This window comes from Struthio camelus, chromosome Z (assembly GCF_040807025.1).
Source record: "Struthio camelus isolate bStrCam1 chromosome Z, bStrCam1.hap1, whole genome shotgun sequence".
NCBI classification, from domain to species: Eukaryota; Metazoa; Chordata; class Aves; order Struthioniformes; family Struthionidae; genus Struthio; species Struthio camelus.
The window spans coordinates 77868258-77884978 of record NC_090982.1 but is presented as its reverse complement, the minus strand read 5'-3'; the positions used below and the strand labels follow the sequence as shown (position 1 = coordinate 77884978).

Sequence of the window (16721 nt, the reverse complement as noted above, 5' to 3'; positions counted from 1 at the left end):
TCCAGCAAGCCTGAAGGGAGGGAGAGGGAAAAGATCTGCCGAGGCATCAGGAAAAGGTTGTCACCACCATCACTTGAACACTCACGCTGCTGCCCATGCTGGCAGCAAACATAGAGGTGCACAAGCCCCTTCAAAGGGGAACAAGAGGGGATGAGGAATTGGTGTATCTAACGCCAGCCCCAGACATACCTAAGCCACAGGCCCACGCAAGGCAGCAGGATGCAAGGCCCAGCAGCATTGCACCAGCTCCTACTTCATCCCGTGGAACCGGCAAACATCCCGGTCTGCATGCTCTGAATTGAGCCTCAGCAAAGCCCTCTGCCCCGCACATCCACCGCCACCCTATAGCGAGGGCAGGGCTCTGAAATGGCAGCCCAGGCCTCTGCGCAGCAAGGCACCTGGGGTACGAACAGGGCCTAACACCCAGATGTTGCACAGAGATGGCAGCATTAAGGAAGCCAAGGCCCAACCAGTGCCTCATGCGAGACAGAGGCCAGAAAGGATCTGCCCTCGGGGCTATCAGGCAGGTGCAGCCTGCACAGACCACACAGCGCAGGGTATGCTGACGTATCAGCATCCTCCGTCTTTGCGGAAGTGATAGGGAACAGGGGTGAGTTCAAGACACAGCTGCATCCCCAGACAACCTTACTGCACAAGACACAAGCTCCCACATCAGCCCCTATAAAACAAGAAAACTCCCTTGCAAACTCTGCTTGTTGCTGCAGCAGTCCACGTTTTGCTGCACACCTTCCGCAGGAATACGCAAAGCTTAGAGATCTGAGAAACCAGCTTTACTGTGGCAACGGGGTCAAAACACCCCTTAAATTCTGATGGCAGCCATGCCACAAGGGACACAGACCCTTCCCCCCCAGCTCTGATGTTCATAGGGATCCAGAGCCCACAAAAGCCACGACAGCTCTCCATGGGCTATGAGGAATCGACTAGTCCTAAGGCATGCAGTGATTTACCTCCAGAGCTGGAAACAGATCTCAGGGGCCTCTTGGCTCAGACCATCAGACCCTGCTGCTCTCGATGCGCGCGAGTGTTGTAACGGGGATACCCAAGTAACGCAACAGCGCCCAGAGCGGTATTGAGTAACACCCAGACTGCGAGGAGAGGCAGCTGGGGGAAGGGAGAGACACCACAGCTTAGTGACCCAGGGGGTAGCCCAGCACCAACAAGCCCGAGGAAAAGGCTGAGATGAGCAACTTGAAAAGGGGTCTGGGGACAAATACAGGTCCATGGGAACCTTCTCGACAGTGGAAACCCACGTAAAAGTGTCCGGGGAGCCTGAATGCTGGGGACATCCTCCCAGCCTCTGAGATGGGGAGGTGCATGCAGCTACTGCTGCAGGTCAGCTGTGCCCAGGCTCTGTGGCTACACACAACCCCCTTTGCTCCGATTTGTGACTCTGGCAGAGGGGACAGGGCAAGCACTAAAAACCATTCTAGCACTTACACACCAGACACAGGCTTCTGGGGCATTAGACACTAGGGTCACAGTTAGGAGACTCAAACTGCAGAACAGAATTGTTTCTGAAGACAAGACTGACGAGGCTGCCAGCAGCCAGCCTTGCAGAAGGACAGGATCAAGAAAAGAGCAGCCATGAGAATAAAAGGCTGGCAAAGAAGCAAAAAATACTGGGAGCAAGTAATTCTTTCCAGACAGTCCTCCGGGCTCATCTCAGCCTCCATCTGCTCCCTATCTGCTTGGGATGGTCAGGCAGCTGGAGCCTTTAAAAAGACTACTGGTGACTTCCCCTCCAATCGCCGCTGTCTCTGGGCCTGAGACAGGCACCAAAGGGAAGATAAACCTGGAGCCCTTCCACCCAGAGGGGTTGGGGGCCAGTGTCCTCTCCAGCCTCCTAGTAACACGAACATCCACTGCAGAACACAGCTCCACACTGCCAGCGGAGCGGGATGGATGGTTTATTGCCCTGTGCTTTTCTGTCTCTGTGTCAGAGCCAAATTCCTCATACTCATGCAGGTAAGGGGAAAATACAGTCCTCTGGAGAGAAAGGTACTCCAGCTAAGATAGGTGGAGGCAGAGCAATGAGCTGAGCAATGCTGCTCAGACAGTGCCTCTGTTCCCCAACACTGCTAGCACCACAGGGACGAGAGACAGACCCAGCCAGGAGAAGGGCTGATACACACCATGCCGAGATGCAGCAAAGGGGATACACAAAACTAACCTCTGAGCTCTCTGCGCACCTGCAGGCAGGTCGGTCCAACAGGCCATGTCACAGCTCATGGCCAACTGCCCTGAGAGTTGCAGATCCGTAAAAAAAACATGGGCAGGAGGAGACTTTGTGTGTGGGGGGGGCGGTCTCAGTCCAATCCTGCTCTGAGCAGAGCCAACCTCGAGCAGGTTGCACAGGGCCTGGCCCCACTGAGGGCTGAAGGCCTCCAAAGTTGAAGATTGCGTCCCTTGTCCAGGTCTGCTCCAGGATTTGACTGCTGTCATGGGGAATATTTTTCCTAAAATCTGACGGGAATTTCTCTTGATGCATCTTGTGCCGTTGCCCAATATCCTGTCCCTGGACACTTTCCAGAAGAGCCTTGCCGCAGCTTCTCTCCAAATCCCCCTCAGGCAGCCTCTGACAGCAATGAGACCCCTTTGCCTTCGCTTCCCCAGGCTGTGCAGCCACACTGCTCTCAGCCTCTCCTTATCTGCCCTGAACCCCAGCCCCTCCGCGTCTCAGCTGGACTCTCTCCCATTTGTCCATGTCTGCCTTATCCTGGGGAGCCCAAAACCTCCTCCATTGACAGCAGAAGCAGTTCAGGTTCAGGGCGGGGAAGGACAAAAGGGGAAAGAAATGCGTTAATCTGCAATTAGTCACACTTTGGATCTGGGAGCTTTGGATCTGGGCAGGCATTCAATGCCAGCCACACCTCTGGTGGAGAAGTACTGCCTTGAGGACACAGCCCCCTGCGAGCCTGGGTGAGGCTCTGCATTTTGAGGAAGGGATGGGAAGGTCTGTGCAACAGGGAGACACTGACTAGCCACAGCCCGCCACGGCCCAGCTGGAAGATGGGGATGCAGACTAAGCACGGATAGCGTTGTCTCTCCTGTAACATCGTTCCATCCATTTCAACCACCACCATCGAGGAGCTCTCAGCCAGTCTGGTGGCCAGACGGATACAGGCAAACTCCTGTAAAAGGGCACAGGACACCCTCACTCTCACTTCACCCAGTCCACTTAGAGCAGGGGCAGAGGGTTAATCTGCAACACCTGAACTCACAAGCTGCAACAGGCAAAGCAGCTGACTGGGAAGAGGGAGCAGTCACCCATGGCAGGAGGGAAGTCACTCCACCAGGCTGGGCAGAGGGACTCCACCTGGTCCTACCCCAGCATGGTGCCTCCCACAAGCAGACAAGACACACATCTGCCTGCGAGCCCTTCCTCTTCTCACCTGAACAGGCTGCAAACACAATGCAGTGCAGCATGCCAACCTGCCTCAGCCCCAGGGCAAGGGCCAGACCCCCAGGGTATCTCTGGAGAAAGCTGGAGCCTGTTGATCTCCATACCTTGCAGCCAAGCACACACCCAGGGAGGACAGCAGGTACCTACAGCCAGCCTAGGCAACAGACCTGCAGATCTTAGGGACACTATTTCCCACAACGCTGAAACCAGTGGGAACTGTTTTGGTTTGAGAATTCAATCCACAGCTCTCCTCGTTAGAAATACCAGGATATAGACTTCAGTTCCCGTTGCAACATGCCCATGTCACCCTGCATCGGGAATCTCAAGTACCTGCTTCAAGAAGTTTGGCCCTAAACACACAGAGCTTTGGCTTTGCTGCTGTGGCACTGTTACAGGGCCCACCTCCATCCTGTCCGTAGGGGACCTGCCTATGGGCAGCACCATCTGAAGGAGTCAAACTCACCGGAGGCCAGCTGGGGAAGACAAAAACAAAACAGCCTAGAACAGGTCCCCGGATGAGGGAAGCAGCCCTCTATGACCCCCTCAAACGCCCCAACAGGGTCTGCAGCAGGGCCAGAGCCCAGACCACAGACGGGCTTTTGGAGCCAGCATCCCCCTGTGCCCCCAGGCCTGCAGTGCATCATTCCATCCTGGCTCTTCCCACATGCCATGATCACTCAATACAAAACTATCTGTTTAACCTTCTCTGCCCAGCAGGGATCATTAATTTTTCCATCTTCTCCCACTCTGAGCGCAACAGAAGGTCAGTGGACAGTATCCAGCCAGGACAGAGACCTGCTCAGTTTGCCCAGGGCTGGCTGGACATCCCACAGCCTCCCAGGGAACAAGGATTCACCCTACGTACCGGAAGCTGGGATATCTGGTCATCACACTGCTCCCTTGCAGTGCTCGTCTTCAGTCTCTCCCAGGAAAGCCTCAACACCAGCGACTTCCCAGGCCCCACCAGGACAGCAGAGTACTGAAGGCAAGAGGAGACGAGAGCAGAGAACAGGTTCGGTGCTTGCCCAGGCCACGTGCGGCACATGGCCAAGCCGGATACCGGGGATCCTGGCCCGTTCCCTCCGCTCTGCTGCCCAGGACGCGCTGCCTCTGCAGCGGCCACAGGTGCTACCTTCCCCTACTAAGCCTTGGGGCTCTCCCAGCTCTCTTCTGGCACCTCCATCCCATCTCCAAGCCTGGGCTGCCAGGCCCCTGGGCTCCCTTAAAGCCCAGCCCTGGGAGAGCACCTGCCTTTGGCTTCCCGCTGACTCATTCCCCTGTGATTCACCCCCTCCTCCTGCCTGACTCACCCGTTTGCGCGGTTTGTGCCACAGCCCGCGCGTGTGCAACCCTGCCACAGTTGTCAGGGCAATGCCACAAGCTCTGCGAGGCAGCAAATCAGGCAGGAAAACTGGCCAGGCTACACCAAACGCCTTGACTCCCGCAGCACGCAGCGGCAGGAGGGGCAGAGATGACGCCACTGGCTCAAGTCCGCATCGGGGAGACGGGGGCAGCAAGGCAGCCCGGGAGTGGGAGCGCTGCCATGTGTAAGCACTGCTGAGATAAGGAGTGAGGCTGGGGGAGGGTTTCCTCCAGGCTCCCAGGCTGCCTTCCAGGCAAACCCGTTCACTTTATCAGGCCTTTGGCAGCCTGTCCCCCACCTCTGGCTCTGGGAGGGTTAGCTGGTGCTGCTGCAGCGCAGACCCATATGCTAGCTGCCTGCCACCTAACCTCCTTTAGGTACAGCCAGCACATGCCTTCCCAGGCCACCCCAGGCTATGGCTTTTCCCAGCTTAATTCTCCAGGCAGCTGCAAAAGACACAGCTGGGAGCCCAAGACCCTGCTTGGGAAGAGAAGATGAGCTGAGCTGAGTGGCTCCCCTCCTCACCTAACTCTGCTAAAAAACAGTGTGAGCAGCCCTTCAGATGGCAGAGGGGTGACCAAGGTATGGGCACAGAGCTCGGGCAGAGGGATACTGTGCTTTCAGCTTCCTGGGAGCTGGGAAGGGCTTTCTTCTAAAGCACAGCTTTGTCGCTCAGCATCAGCTAGTGCCGCGGTCCTTGCGGGGCCTGCAGGCTTGGCCAGTTCCTGAATCTGGACAATACAAGAAGCTATATGCATGATGATACGATGTATACGTATCCTCCGCACACTGCTTCTCAGACTAGTGATTCCCCTAATGCTAGGGGCAGAAGTTCAAATGAAACAAGCTTTGCCCCAAATCCTCTCCCTTCACATTCATCCTAGCATCATTTCTTTCCAGGAGCTCTTTGGCTAAGCTCAGCCTCTTTCTTAGAGGGAACCAGTGTAGACAGAGCCTACAAAAGCAGGATTGCACATCACATCACAGCTGCTCACCGTGCTGGAGCCCAGCGAGAGCTGCAGCATGAGCCTCCCCGCCGGCGAGAGGCTGCGTGTACCAGAGCACATCCATCTGTGTCAAGGAACGCGAGAGAGAGCGGGCGTGCACAGAAGATGCCGGCCTGTGCAACACGCCTGGCGTGCAGATCTGCGCTTCTGCTTACAGCAGCCTCATGGCGGAAGGACCCATTTCCCATCGATTATGGAAAAAAATTACTGAGATCAGACATACACTCTTCTTTCACTCTTTCTGCTCCATACCCTGCGAGTCAGAGTCACGCTGACCAGGGGCTCTGGTCATATTCACCCAGGAGCAAAGTTCAGGACTATATGTCAGAATTGTTGGTTCAGCTAACGGAGCTCCCTGGATTCTTACAGGTATGACACAGAGGTGCAGTACCCAGCGCCTCCTGATTCTTGCCATACGCTCACAGAGCCTTTCTCCCTTTTCAGGGCAAAGAAAACCAAAACATAGAGAACAGAAGTCTTACCCAGGATCACACAGGGAGCCAGTGACTTGCCCCACATGCCACCTCTCCTTTTATCAGGATGCTTCAGTCTCCAGGGTCCCTTCTAGGAAGGTAGGGTGGGACATCTGCAGTACTCACTGCATGTCATCAGTGAGGTCAAAGGCAGAGCCAACACCACGGTCACGGTGTCACCAAGGTCACAGAGCTGGGTAAGTGCTTGAACAAAACTCAGCAGCTGCCAGTGGGACAGGCCCAGCAATTAAAATTGACATGCTTGAATCCACTTGTTAGTATTGGAAAAGATAGGCTTCTCTGCGAGCTCTGGGAGTCTCTGAGACAGTAGACCTATGTGAGCTCCTAGACCAGGCCAGCTCCTTGCTGTAGCCCCAGGAAAAAGGGGGAGCTGAGAGCAAACCCAGTGATGTGTCCGACATCCTGTTAGAGCAGCTAGGGGACTGCTCTGAGTTGAGCCAGACAGCAACAATTTCCTAGCGACAGTTCTCCATTTGTGAATAACAGATGTAACACACCATCCTTAACACCATCCTTCAGTCAGGCTCTGGGACGAACAGACAGGAGATAGCTAAGCTACTCTTGCTTTTGAGGTCTCTCCTACACCAAACAGGATCCCTTGCAACTGCCTTGTGTTCCTCTTCTACAGCCCAAGTGGCAAAAAAAGAGTGGCAGAGCATCCCTCCAAAGGACAGAGACAGCACCTTGCTGCCTTGAAATAGCACATTTCAGGCTAGCCAGTTGGGAACTGTCAGCAGAGAGGAGCCAGTTTATTCACCCATCTTTATGTCAGTGACCTGCTTCTACAGTACAGGTGCTGTCAAAGGGCAGGATGGGAAGAGAGGTTAGGGGAAACTACAGAAGAACTTCAGGCTTCCTGAATGTGGATGGGGGCAGTTTGCTAAGCTGCAAGAAGTGCACGAAGTTGATGCTTCTGCTGAAATGCTTCCTGGTTACAAGGGCTGACGCACAGATCACTAGTTTGAGAATGAGCAATCTACCAAGGTGAACAGAGGAAGTCACCGCTTCCAGGAACCCCTTGCTGGGTCATCCTTCTCACAGCAGCTCTCTGCTCTCCACATTTCTCCCTGCCCAGGGCTTGAAAAAGTAGAGCAGCCTCAATGCTACTAACTTGCATGCTGGCTGCAGTGACCTGCTCAGAGTTGCCAGCAAAAGGACAGAGGTTGGAATAGAGTATGTTCCTCTCACAGCCTCTCCTCTCTGCCAAGGACCTGGGGAGATGGAATAGCTGGTCCTGGACCGCAGGATATATGGAGTATTCCTGGGATCACTTTTCATCTCCTGGCTAGATGACAGTGAAGCATTAGCCCTTTGTTCACATCCAAGGTTATCAGGTCCAACGTAAGGACCAGATGTGGAATTTCTCTTAGTAAAAGCTCAGATTGAGGAGCACGTGTCTGCAGCAAGGGATGGAGCTGAACGGCCAAGCGTCTGCTAACCCAGTCTGAAAGAGTTTTAAGGACTCAACTGCCTTTTCTGGTCCGTAACACAAATTCAAGTTTGCTAAAATTGGAAAGCATGCCGTGTGGTTCACAGCTGGCGCTCACCCTTCCTGCAAGCTGGAAAATCCCATCGTCTTGGCAGCCCTCAGCAACCCCCACACCGAGGGGGGATGCTCATGTTGACTCAGCACATCCTGCAGCCTCCTTGCACAACCTGGGTGTGCTGGCTGGCTGGCTGGGGCCATATGAGGCTTAGGATGGAAACTCACCATGTCCCTCTTTCCACCTTGCTGTGGGAAGGGAAACACAGGTTTTAGGCATCCATTCCTTCCCTCCTTTTGCTGCTCCTTCTGCTGCTGTGCCCAAATGGCAGCCTGAGCAGATAGCACTAAGCCGAATGGCTAGGAAAGCAGCTAGACTTGGGCTTTCCTGCTTAACTACACATGCAAATATCCAGCTTTGGCCTGGGTAGGTCATTTAAAAGGCAACTTCCCCCCTCTGCCAAAGCAAAACGTGCCTGCAGGCACCCAGGGCTGTTTCCTCTTCTGCATTTGGGAGATGCCTTCCCTTGAGGCATTGCATTTGACTCTGCTCACTCTGCAGCCTTCGCCTGCTCAGAGCAGGTCAGAGAGGTCCAAGTGCTGATCGCATTGGCAATGCACAAATTCATGCGTGAGCAGCTGCAAGCATCTCCTCGTCCCACACTTCTTTGGTATCTCTTACAAAATACTCGTCTGCCCCACTGTGGATCCACTCAGGCAAGATAGCCTCACTGCTCTTCCCCAGGGAGCGAAAGGCATCCTCCTTCCAGCAAGCAAAGGCTCTTTCTTCCTCCTTTTCTCCAGTAAAGTTCCACACCAGGATCCTTTCCACAAGGACTGCTTCCCCCACCTCACTGTCAGCTCTCCTCTTCCTCCAGGCCCAGGCTCCTGCTTTTTTTGCCCTTACCAATACAGCCATCCGTTCTCATCTCCTGATTAGTGTTACCAGAATATCCTCGTCTGCCACTGTGTCATCTCTCTGCCTGCTCTGGCCAGCGAAACAATTCTCCATTGCGGGAGGGAGACTCCACTACATTTGCCACAACACTTGACAGAGTCACTAACAGCCCCAACAGCAGGAATGGCCCCTCTTAACCATTTTCCTGTCAAGGAGTAAGATACGGAGAAGTGCTATGACTGACCTGAAAACTCCTGGGCAGAATGCCTGAACTAAGCATACAATCCTAGCTTCCTTGCTCCCAGCCTTATGCTCAAAACACTCATGCATCTCAAGATCCAGTCCCAGTTTTCACTATGGTCTTAAAGCTACCCATGAACTTGTTTAGTTTTGGTTTGGTTTTTTTTTTTTTTTTTTTTCATGTTTGAGTAAAGACTTGGATCCTCTGGTCCAGCTCCAGGAGCAAAGGACAAATTTCTATGTACTGACCTCAGACTGGCTCTGCATTTTCACCACAAACCTCCAAAAGCAGTTTGGGGCCTGGCCTACCAGGTAAGAACTGTTAAGACTTCCCGGAATCAGGTCTTAAGGGCAGTCCCTGCTCCTCAGCTCTAGCTGAGCACAACTAGCTCTAGCACCCACACCAGGTAGGCCAACATCCTTTACAGCGTCTAGGTTTGGTGCAGCAGCAAATCACCACCCACCTACCTTCTAGAGCGAGAGGCTGAGGAGGAAGGCTTGTTCACGTTGGCTCCAGTTCAGACATTTCACTAAAGTTATTAAAGTTACTTTTTCTCTACTGCATTTGTCATGATCACAAGGTTAAGAGTCCAAGGCTGTTGTCTGGTTCAGCAGGGCGACTGAAGGGGAAAGCAAAGCTTATGCTGCGGAACGACGCACAGCTATTGTGCACTGCTCATCTATGAGTTTCTTGGCATCTCTCTCCAGCTTCAGGTCACTCAGTTGCCTGGTTCCATCTTCTTGGGGACTCCTTGAAGAACAGATCCTTTTGGTTCCCCCTGGGAAAGTGATTCAGCTGGTATTTCCTGTTATTACCATGTGAAGCACCACATTTATTGGCAATATCGTTAGCCCACTTCTATTTCCCTGGACATAATCTATTAGATTAAATTCATTATTCGCTATCACTTTATAGCACAATCTTTTCATTTCTCTCTTAACACACATCTGAGACATATCAAGTTCCAGACAGGCTCACTCCAAAGGTAATTCCATGCTCTTTCCTTGCAAAGATTTGTACAAGAAGTCATACATTTTCTTTTAGGTGCTAAAAGCCAAGCAACCAACCAAAAAAAAAAAAACACCACACACACACACAAAAACCCCACTCATCTTAGGGGTTCATTTTAAGACAGAACTTGACTTTTCTTTCCAGATCATCATTTTGGTTGCAGCTTTCTCAGGCTACGGAAGGCAGCTCCATCAGCAATGCCAATGTTTAGAGCTGTGTTGTAGGGAAGTTTTCAAGGGCAAAATGCCTTTTCCTATCCAAAAGCAACCAGCAAATGAATACAAGCGCTTCCTGGTAAACTGTTACTCTGTGCTTCAAGCCTCTGCTGCAAGACAGGCCTCTGATATCAGCCTTCCTTCCGGAAGCATCACTGGGTTTTCTTCAGTTACTCTAGCAGTATGACATTGTAGAGAAACACAATTAAAGAGAGCTGTAATCTATAATAAATCATTCCTATTGAACTGCCAGGAAGAGAGCTGCAGAGCAGAAAGAGGAGAGCTATTTCAAATCTGAAGTCTGTTTCCTCAACAAACACAAGCCATGAAACAGCCCTTCAGCTACAGGAAACAGGCACAGCAGCAAGAGAAGCACTTTCAGGATGGCAGCCTGATGCCACAAATTCGTATGTTCTCTCTATGAAGACTTATTACACGGCCAGGACAGATCACAGCAAATCCCTTTAGATCCCAGATGGTAAGCCTTGGGGAGAGGTAGGCAGGCCAGCCCAAGACAAAAAGCTGAAAACATGCTAATTCCTCAAAAACTGTTAGTATTTTGGCTGTTGCGTGCTCCCAGAATATGAATGGAAACAAAAAGCTCAGACCTACTACTTGATGCCACAGCCGCTTTCTTTTGCTGGCAGCCACAGCACAGAGGGCCACAAGAAGTGAATTACTCTCTTGTCCACTACTGGTCCAGCTACTCCAATCTCATCAGTGATGGAAACGCCGGCACAGAAAGGATACAAGTGACTGCGCTAACCTGTCTATGCTACACTTTCTCTGCATAGCTACAGCATTGCTGATTGGCAGTAAGAAAACCCGAGTACAGACAGCCCAGATATGCTTTCCCCAAGTCTCAGCTGAGTAAAGAGTTGGCTCTTGCAGACTATTCTTTATGCATCTTCCAGACAGTGACAGCTGCATACCACCGCTGGGCTCAACTATCTTCTCACAATTTAGGGAATGCAAGTAGAAACACCCATCAAGCCAAAGTTTACTTCTGGGCTCAAAGACACATCTTTGTTGAAACTGTGCTGGGGACTTCAGTAGAGGCAGCATTAAGGTGGCTGCTGATGTCCAGAAGGACATTGGCCAGTTTTTCAGTTACACTGTTCAACTCGGTGTCCCCATCTGACTATAAGCAGGCTTGCATGTTCCAGATCAGCCTAGGAGATGGCAACAGCGAAACACAGCACGTAACCACACAGTACTTTCCGAACTTTGACAGAACAGCTCATCCAGAAGGAAATCTCTCTTGGCTGCCTCTCCCTAAATGCTTATTCCAGCACTGCATGTCTAACTCCTCCCCAAATCGGTAGCTGAGAATGTGACCCCACTGCCTTTGGGTTTTTCTGTTCCTTTGTGCTCTGCTTAAAAATGTATAGAATGAGCAGGCAAAACACAAAAAGAGGGAGTAGCACTCAAAAGATGACACTGATATAACTCATCAGATAACAGCATTCAGCATTTCCAGTCTTAGACAAGGATCTCAGCGTGCTAGGTGCTGTATAAATGCAAAAAAACCTCCACTCTCTTCCCTAAAAGCTGGCAATCAACATGCCAGCACACACGTACTTCAGAGCCTTATCCACTGGGCTCTGCTGCCACTCCATGATATTTCGCAGTACACCTCGGGGCCTCAGATCGGAGCAAGGATCAGAAACAATAGGCTGCAAAAACAGGGTGAGAGGGAACTACCGCTTGGCTCAATGAATTCTGGTCACGCTCTGCCATTACTGCCCATAATATTTTGCAATGCCAGTTCTAGCACCAAGTGCTGAAGGTCAAATACATGAAAAGCAGTTCTTGAGCTGTCAATCTGAAATTGCCCCAATATCTCAGCTTCCCTCACGGGAAGGGAGCTTCAGCTGCCAGTTCAGAGCGAGCAAGCAGCTCCCCTTCGTAAAGAAAAGGAACCTGCCTTGGAAGTCTGAGGGAGGAAGGGCACAGCTATCTGCCACGAACAGCTTTCACTTAGGCTCCATGTTCCAGTTTCCACCTGCCTGTTTGTTCTCCCTCGGGAGCACCAGAGTCTGGAGTCCAGGAGACATTTTACAGACGATGGCTGGAACTGTAGCACAGGACAGAGTTGGGCAGTCTACACAGATCTTAAAATCACCCTAAATCTGATTTGGATACTACAGTAGACTGCAAAGAGTGAAATAGTTGTCATAGGCATTTCTGAGGCTTTGTATTCTGGTTCACAGATGGAAGGAGCGCTCACAGCTTAGGCAAAGGATCATGACATTTGTGAATACAGCATCATTCAGGCAGCCCATAGACACGCACCCTTTCCCCTCCATTTCTGCCTGAATGTCCTAGTCCCGGCTGAACTCTGAGCACAGGCACCGTAACAGAGTGCACTACCCCATAACAGCCCCACACATCTGACCCGCACAAGTTCAGAGCATCCTCCGGAGGTGGGGCAGGCTCCTTTATCTTTCAGGGCTGGGTCAGAGCTGGGGGCAGGGTGTTGCGGTTCACTGCGAGTGCTGACCTTTGAGAGGTGTAACGAGAGAGGTTTACAGCTCACATACCAGTACATGTTAAGATGAGCAAGTTCTGCTTGCTTCCAGCCAGTCCCTTGCCCCTGGCTCACACCCAAGGCTTTAGGCACTTTACAGAAGATAGGTCAGGTCCTAATCACACTCACATTATGGCCAGGCTGGAGCTTGGCTTCCTGACCCATTTCCTCTGTGCAGCCAGTGGGACAATGCTCCCTGCTGCATCCAGTAAGGAGAACGAGGCCCCCTACCAGGGTCTGGCGAAGGGTCTGCCCAAAGGCAGCTTCAGAAATATTCAACTTTTCCTTCACCTGCTCTGGGGGCAGGCCTCAGGGTCATATCACGTAGCTAATTAGAGCGTCTGTTTTCCATCAGCCTATAGAAACCCTGGAGCAAGGCAAGCAGGCTGCGCGGGATGGAGGGCACCGTACAGGGCCAGGCATCCTTGGCAGACGCAGGGATGGCTGGATCCACTGACACCAGTTACCTGAGGATGAGCAAGGGCAGCAGGATGACGAGCTACTCCCTGTGATTCAGGGAGAGGGCTTAGGAGAGCGGCTTCTTTCAGGCTGGGCCTGATCTGCAACTCCAGGCTTCAAACAGAACAGGTCTACAAACAGGAGGTGCCGGCCCATCCCCCAGCGAGGGGCAAAAGAGGAAGAACTGGACAAAAGCGGCTGCTGCCCAGGGGCCTGGGGAGAACGGCTCTGGGGGAGCTCCGGATGTCAGGTTAGCACGCAAGGAGCCCAAAGATGCAGAGGAGACAGGCTTGCCAGGAAGGAGCTCCTAACGGCGTGCCAGGATCCTGGCCACCTGAGATACGTCGAGGGCCGTGGCCGCACCGGGCTGCGTGTTGGTCCTGGCTGCTCGTCCGCAGCAGCGCAGGCTGGGGAAAGCGCGGTGCTGCTGCCAGCGGCGGGTTGCCATAGCAATCCCCCCAAGCGTGTCCCGCTGCCTCCCTCCTTTGTCTCGGCTCCCCCCAGCCTCGCCGTCCCCAACGCAGCGCACCCCATACACCACCTACTCCGGGTACCCGAAAGCCTCATCGGGCTCCCCAAAAGCTCATCACCCTGAGGAATAAAAGGGGGCAGAGGTGGAAGCCACCCCCAGGAGCCATCATCCCTACCCCCTTCAACTGCAAGGTGCCTGCTCCGGGCCCAGGTGCCCACACCCGACCTCGTCCACTCCCAAGATGGGAGCCCCCCTAGCCGTTATCCTCCCGCTGCGTTGCGGCAGGGAGGATGCTCTGCCAGTCAGCGTTACCATCTGTCAAGCCAAGCGTTCCTGTACTGCCTACTCCGTGTAGCGATATGCAGCCCCCTGCCCAGCCCAGCCAGCCCTCTTGCGCTGTCACCAGTGGCACAGGAGGGCTTTCTGGATGTGAGAAAGCTCCACGCACCTCTTTCTACCTTGTGCCAGTAGCAGGTTTGATGGAAACAGAGGTCCAGGATTTTTCTTCTTGCAGCCTAGCAGACATCCCTTAAGACAATAAGTCTCTGGTCTCCAGTCCCAGCCCATTTCCATTTTAGGCAGGTTTGTTCTGCTGCACTTAACCTTGCTGTGGCTTGAATTGGAGACAAGATCCTGCTTCACTTCCTGTCCTAAAAACTGTTGTCGACTGTTGCTATGTGCTGTTAAAAAATTATCCAACCTAGCATGTAAGCAGAATTCCCCTCTTTCTTTCCTTTCCTACACAGATGAGATGCAAGGGAAAGACAAAAGATCCTGCTGAACCACATCCAGGTGTGATACCTGCCAACATATTTTGATGAATTAATTTAATGACTTAACAGAATGGATAACCAAAAAACAAAACACTCTGAAAAGCTCAGCTTCCCTCCCCACTGCTGCTCCTTCCCTTGCCCTTCCACACATCCAGGAAGGCCCACCACAAACGGTTACATCATTTGAGCGTTACAGCAAAAGCTAGCAAAGCCTCTGTCCTGATCCAAGGTGACTCATGGGGCTCAGGAGACCATACAACTTCCTTCCGATACCATTAACCATGTCTTAAAGGGGCTAAAAATAAAGTCGGGCCAAAACTGCAGAGCTATGTCTTGCCTCAACATGAAACTTAACAAAGCTCAGCGTTAACCTCAGCTCAACCGGGATACCTGACAAAAATAACATGAGCAGGTGGAAACCAAAAAGCTCAGAGAAGCCAAAAATCTTGGGTAGATAAACAAGGGTGAGGCCAGGAGGCCTCACCCTGTGCTATGCTTGGTTGGAGAACATCAGTGGCAGATGCCACGCTGCCATGCAGCCGTACAGAAAAGGCCAGAGCGGTGCTCTCATCTCTCGTTTGTGGGTCTTGGGATATTTCCACACCCAAAGGCTTTGTGGAAGACTGCATTCGGTGTGGATGCACCCTTCCAAGACAACACGAACTGACTGCTGCAACAGGAGGGATGCTGCATTTTTTGGCAGTCAAGGCAGGGAAGCTGGCAGCTTGTAGTCAGCTTCCCACTGTGCAATGCATGGGCATCCACAAAAGCAAGGTCCAAAGGGAAAAGAGGGTGCTGGCACTAGGGCTGTAAAAAAGGGTCACATATACATCTGATAGGGAAAGGATTTGGCTTAGACACCTTAAGTAACTGAGGAATCAAAGTTCTTCCTAATCTCCGGGACACTACGGCCCTGCAGAACCTCTGCACACTAACATACAGGACTCTCACATAGCTCTTAGCAGGGAGCCGGCAAGATTGCACACAAATAGGACTTCAGAGGGACACAGGCAATGCTCGGGGGCCTAAAATTAGCCCCAGCAGATGATCCTCTGCTCCATTCTTGGGAGCAGTGAGAACTGAACGAGGATTCAGCTGTCCCAGCGCTCCCAAGAACAACATCTTTGAATGCCCAGCCTACTCGCAACAGAGATGGTAGGGCAAAGAGGGGATTCCTCACATAACTCCAGCGCTAATACCCACAAGGAACCCAGAGTCCCATCTCTGAAGGGGGAACAGCATTTCTTTGGGGTTTCCTGTGGAAAGAATATCTAGCACTACCTCGGCTAGTAAGGCCAAGGGACAATGGTAGCCACAATGTGCTAACGACAGACTGAATAGCGTCACGCTGATTACTTTTGGTTGAGGGTATAAACCCCCTCTTAGCCAGGTCTACGGAGCTTGCAAGCAAGGGCATCATGCCTCATTCCTGACAGAGGTGCCAGAAGTCTATTCAAGGATCTGCAAGGTGTACTTGCTTCCAGATTACTGCCGGCTGCATTAAACTGAACTAGAAAGATTAACTCAGTCCAAGTACCAGCTCACTGCTATCACCTGGGTTACAGGAGAGGGAAAAAGTTTCATGTTATGGCCAGGAAGTGGGAGGAAACTGCATTATACGTGTGTGGGAGAGTTGCTGTCCCTGAAGATATCAAGCTGTTTGGTCAGCAAGGGGATTAAAGTGGATCCAACATGGTGAGCTTTAGGTTAAAATGCCACTTGTCAAAATGTAGGGGAGCCCTGAGAGGAGACTGTGAACTTGGTGGGCTGGGATCTGTAAGTAACTCCAGCAGAACAGAGACCAAATCTTCCCTCTGCTCTTACTACTTAATCCATCTCCTTTCTGTTGCTCAGAGAGACCTGGGATCTCAGCATGGAGCAGGTATTAGTGACTGCCCCTCCTCAGCCAGATAAAGGGGCTGCTTTGCTGCTACTGCATTGTGTGATTGGAAGTCTGCACTGCACAGGGCAGGGCTGACATGGGTGAGGGACTTCTTCCTTTCTGCCTCCTAACTTCCCAGGTGAATGCATCCCTGCCTCGCTTGCTGTGGGTACCACTTCAGCATCAGGCTTCACTCTCTGGGAAACAGAAGGGAAAGGAAGGGATGAGGCCCAGACTCCAATTGAAAAAAGTCTCTGGACTGGTGGGGAGAGCAGGAGGCAGAGCAATGTGGCAGCACACAGCCAGCACCAGTGCTGACGGGGAAAGACAGTAATGTGCAAGGGGTTTTGGGGAAAGGAGGCAGCTATGGTAAAAACACTGGAATTAGAGTTCCCTGAGTACACAAGAAGTGTGCACGTGGAGGGGAGGGTTCATCCACCATGTCTGTGAGCAAGCATGAATCTCACCT

The 16721-nt window shown here is 52.2% G+C and overlaps 1 protein-coding gene across 10 annotated transcripts in view; it reads right to left on the bottom strand.

The window, feature by feature from the left end:
• The window catches only part of LOC138060866 (atos homolog protein B-like), a 40778-nt gene that overhangs the window by 17103 nt on the left and 6954 nt on the right, over positions 1–16721 (bottom strand). For 2 of the 10 annotated variants that reach the window (XM_068926591.1, XM_068926593.1), the window contains exon 1: positions 9378–9530. The exons of 6 other annotated variants lie outside the window; for them this stretch is intronic. The gene's annotated coding sequence lies outside the window, so the exon portion shown is untranslated. Of the gene's footprint in view, positions 1–4289; positions 4404–4734; positions 5062–9377; positions 9531–16721 lie in introns of those variants that run through there. 2 more of the 10 variants (XM_068926588.1, XM_068926587.1) reach the window with 2 other exon arrangements.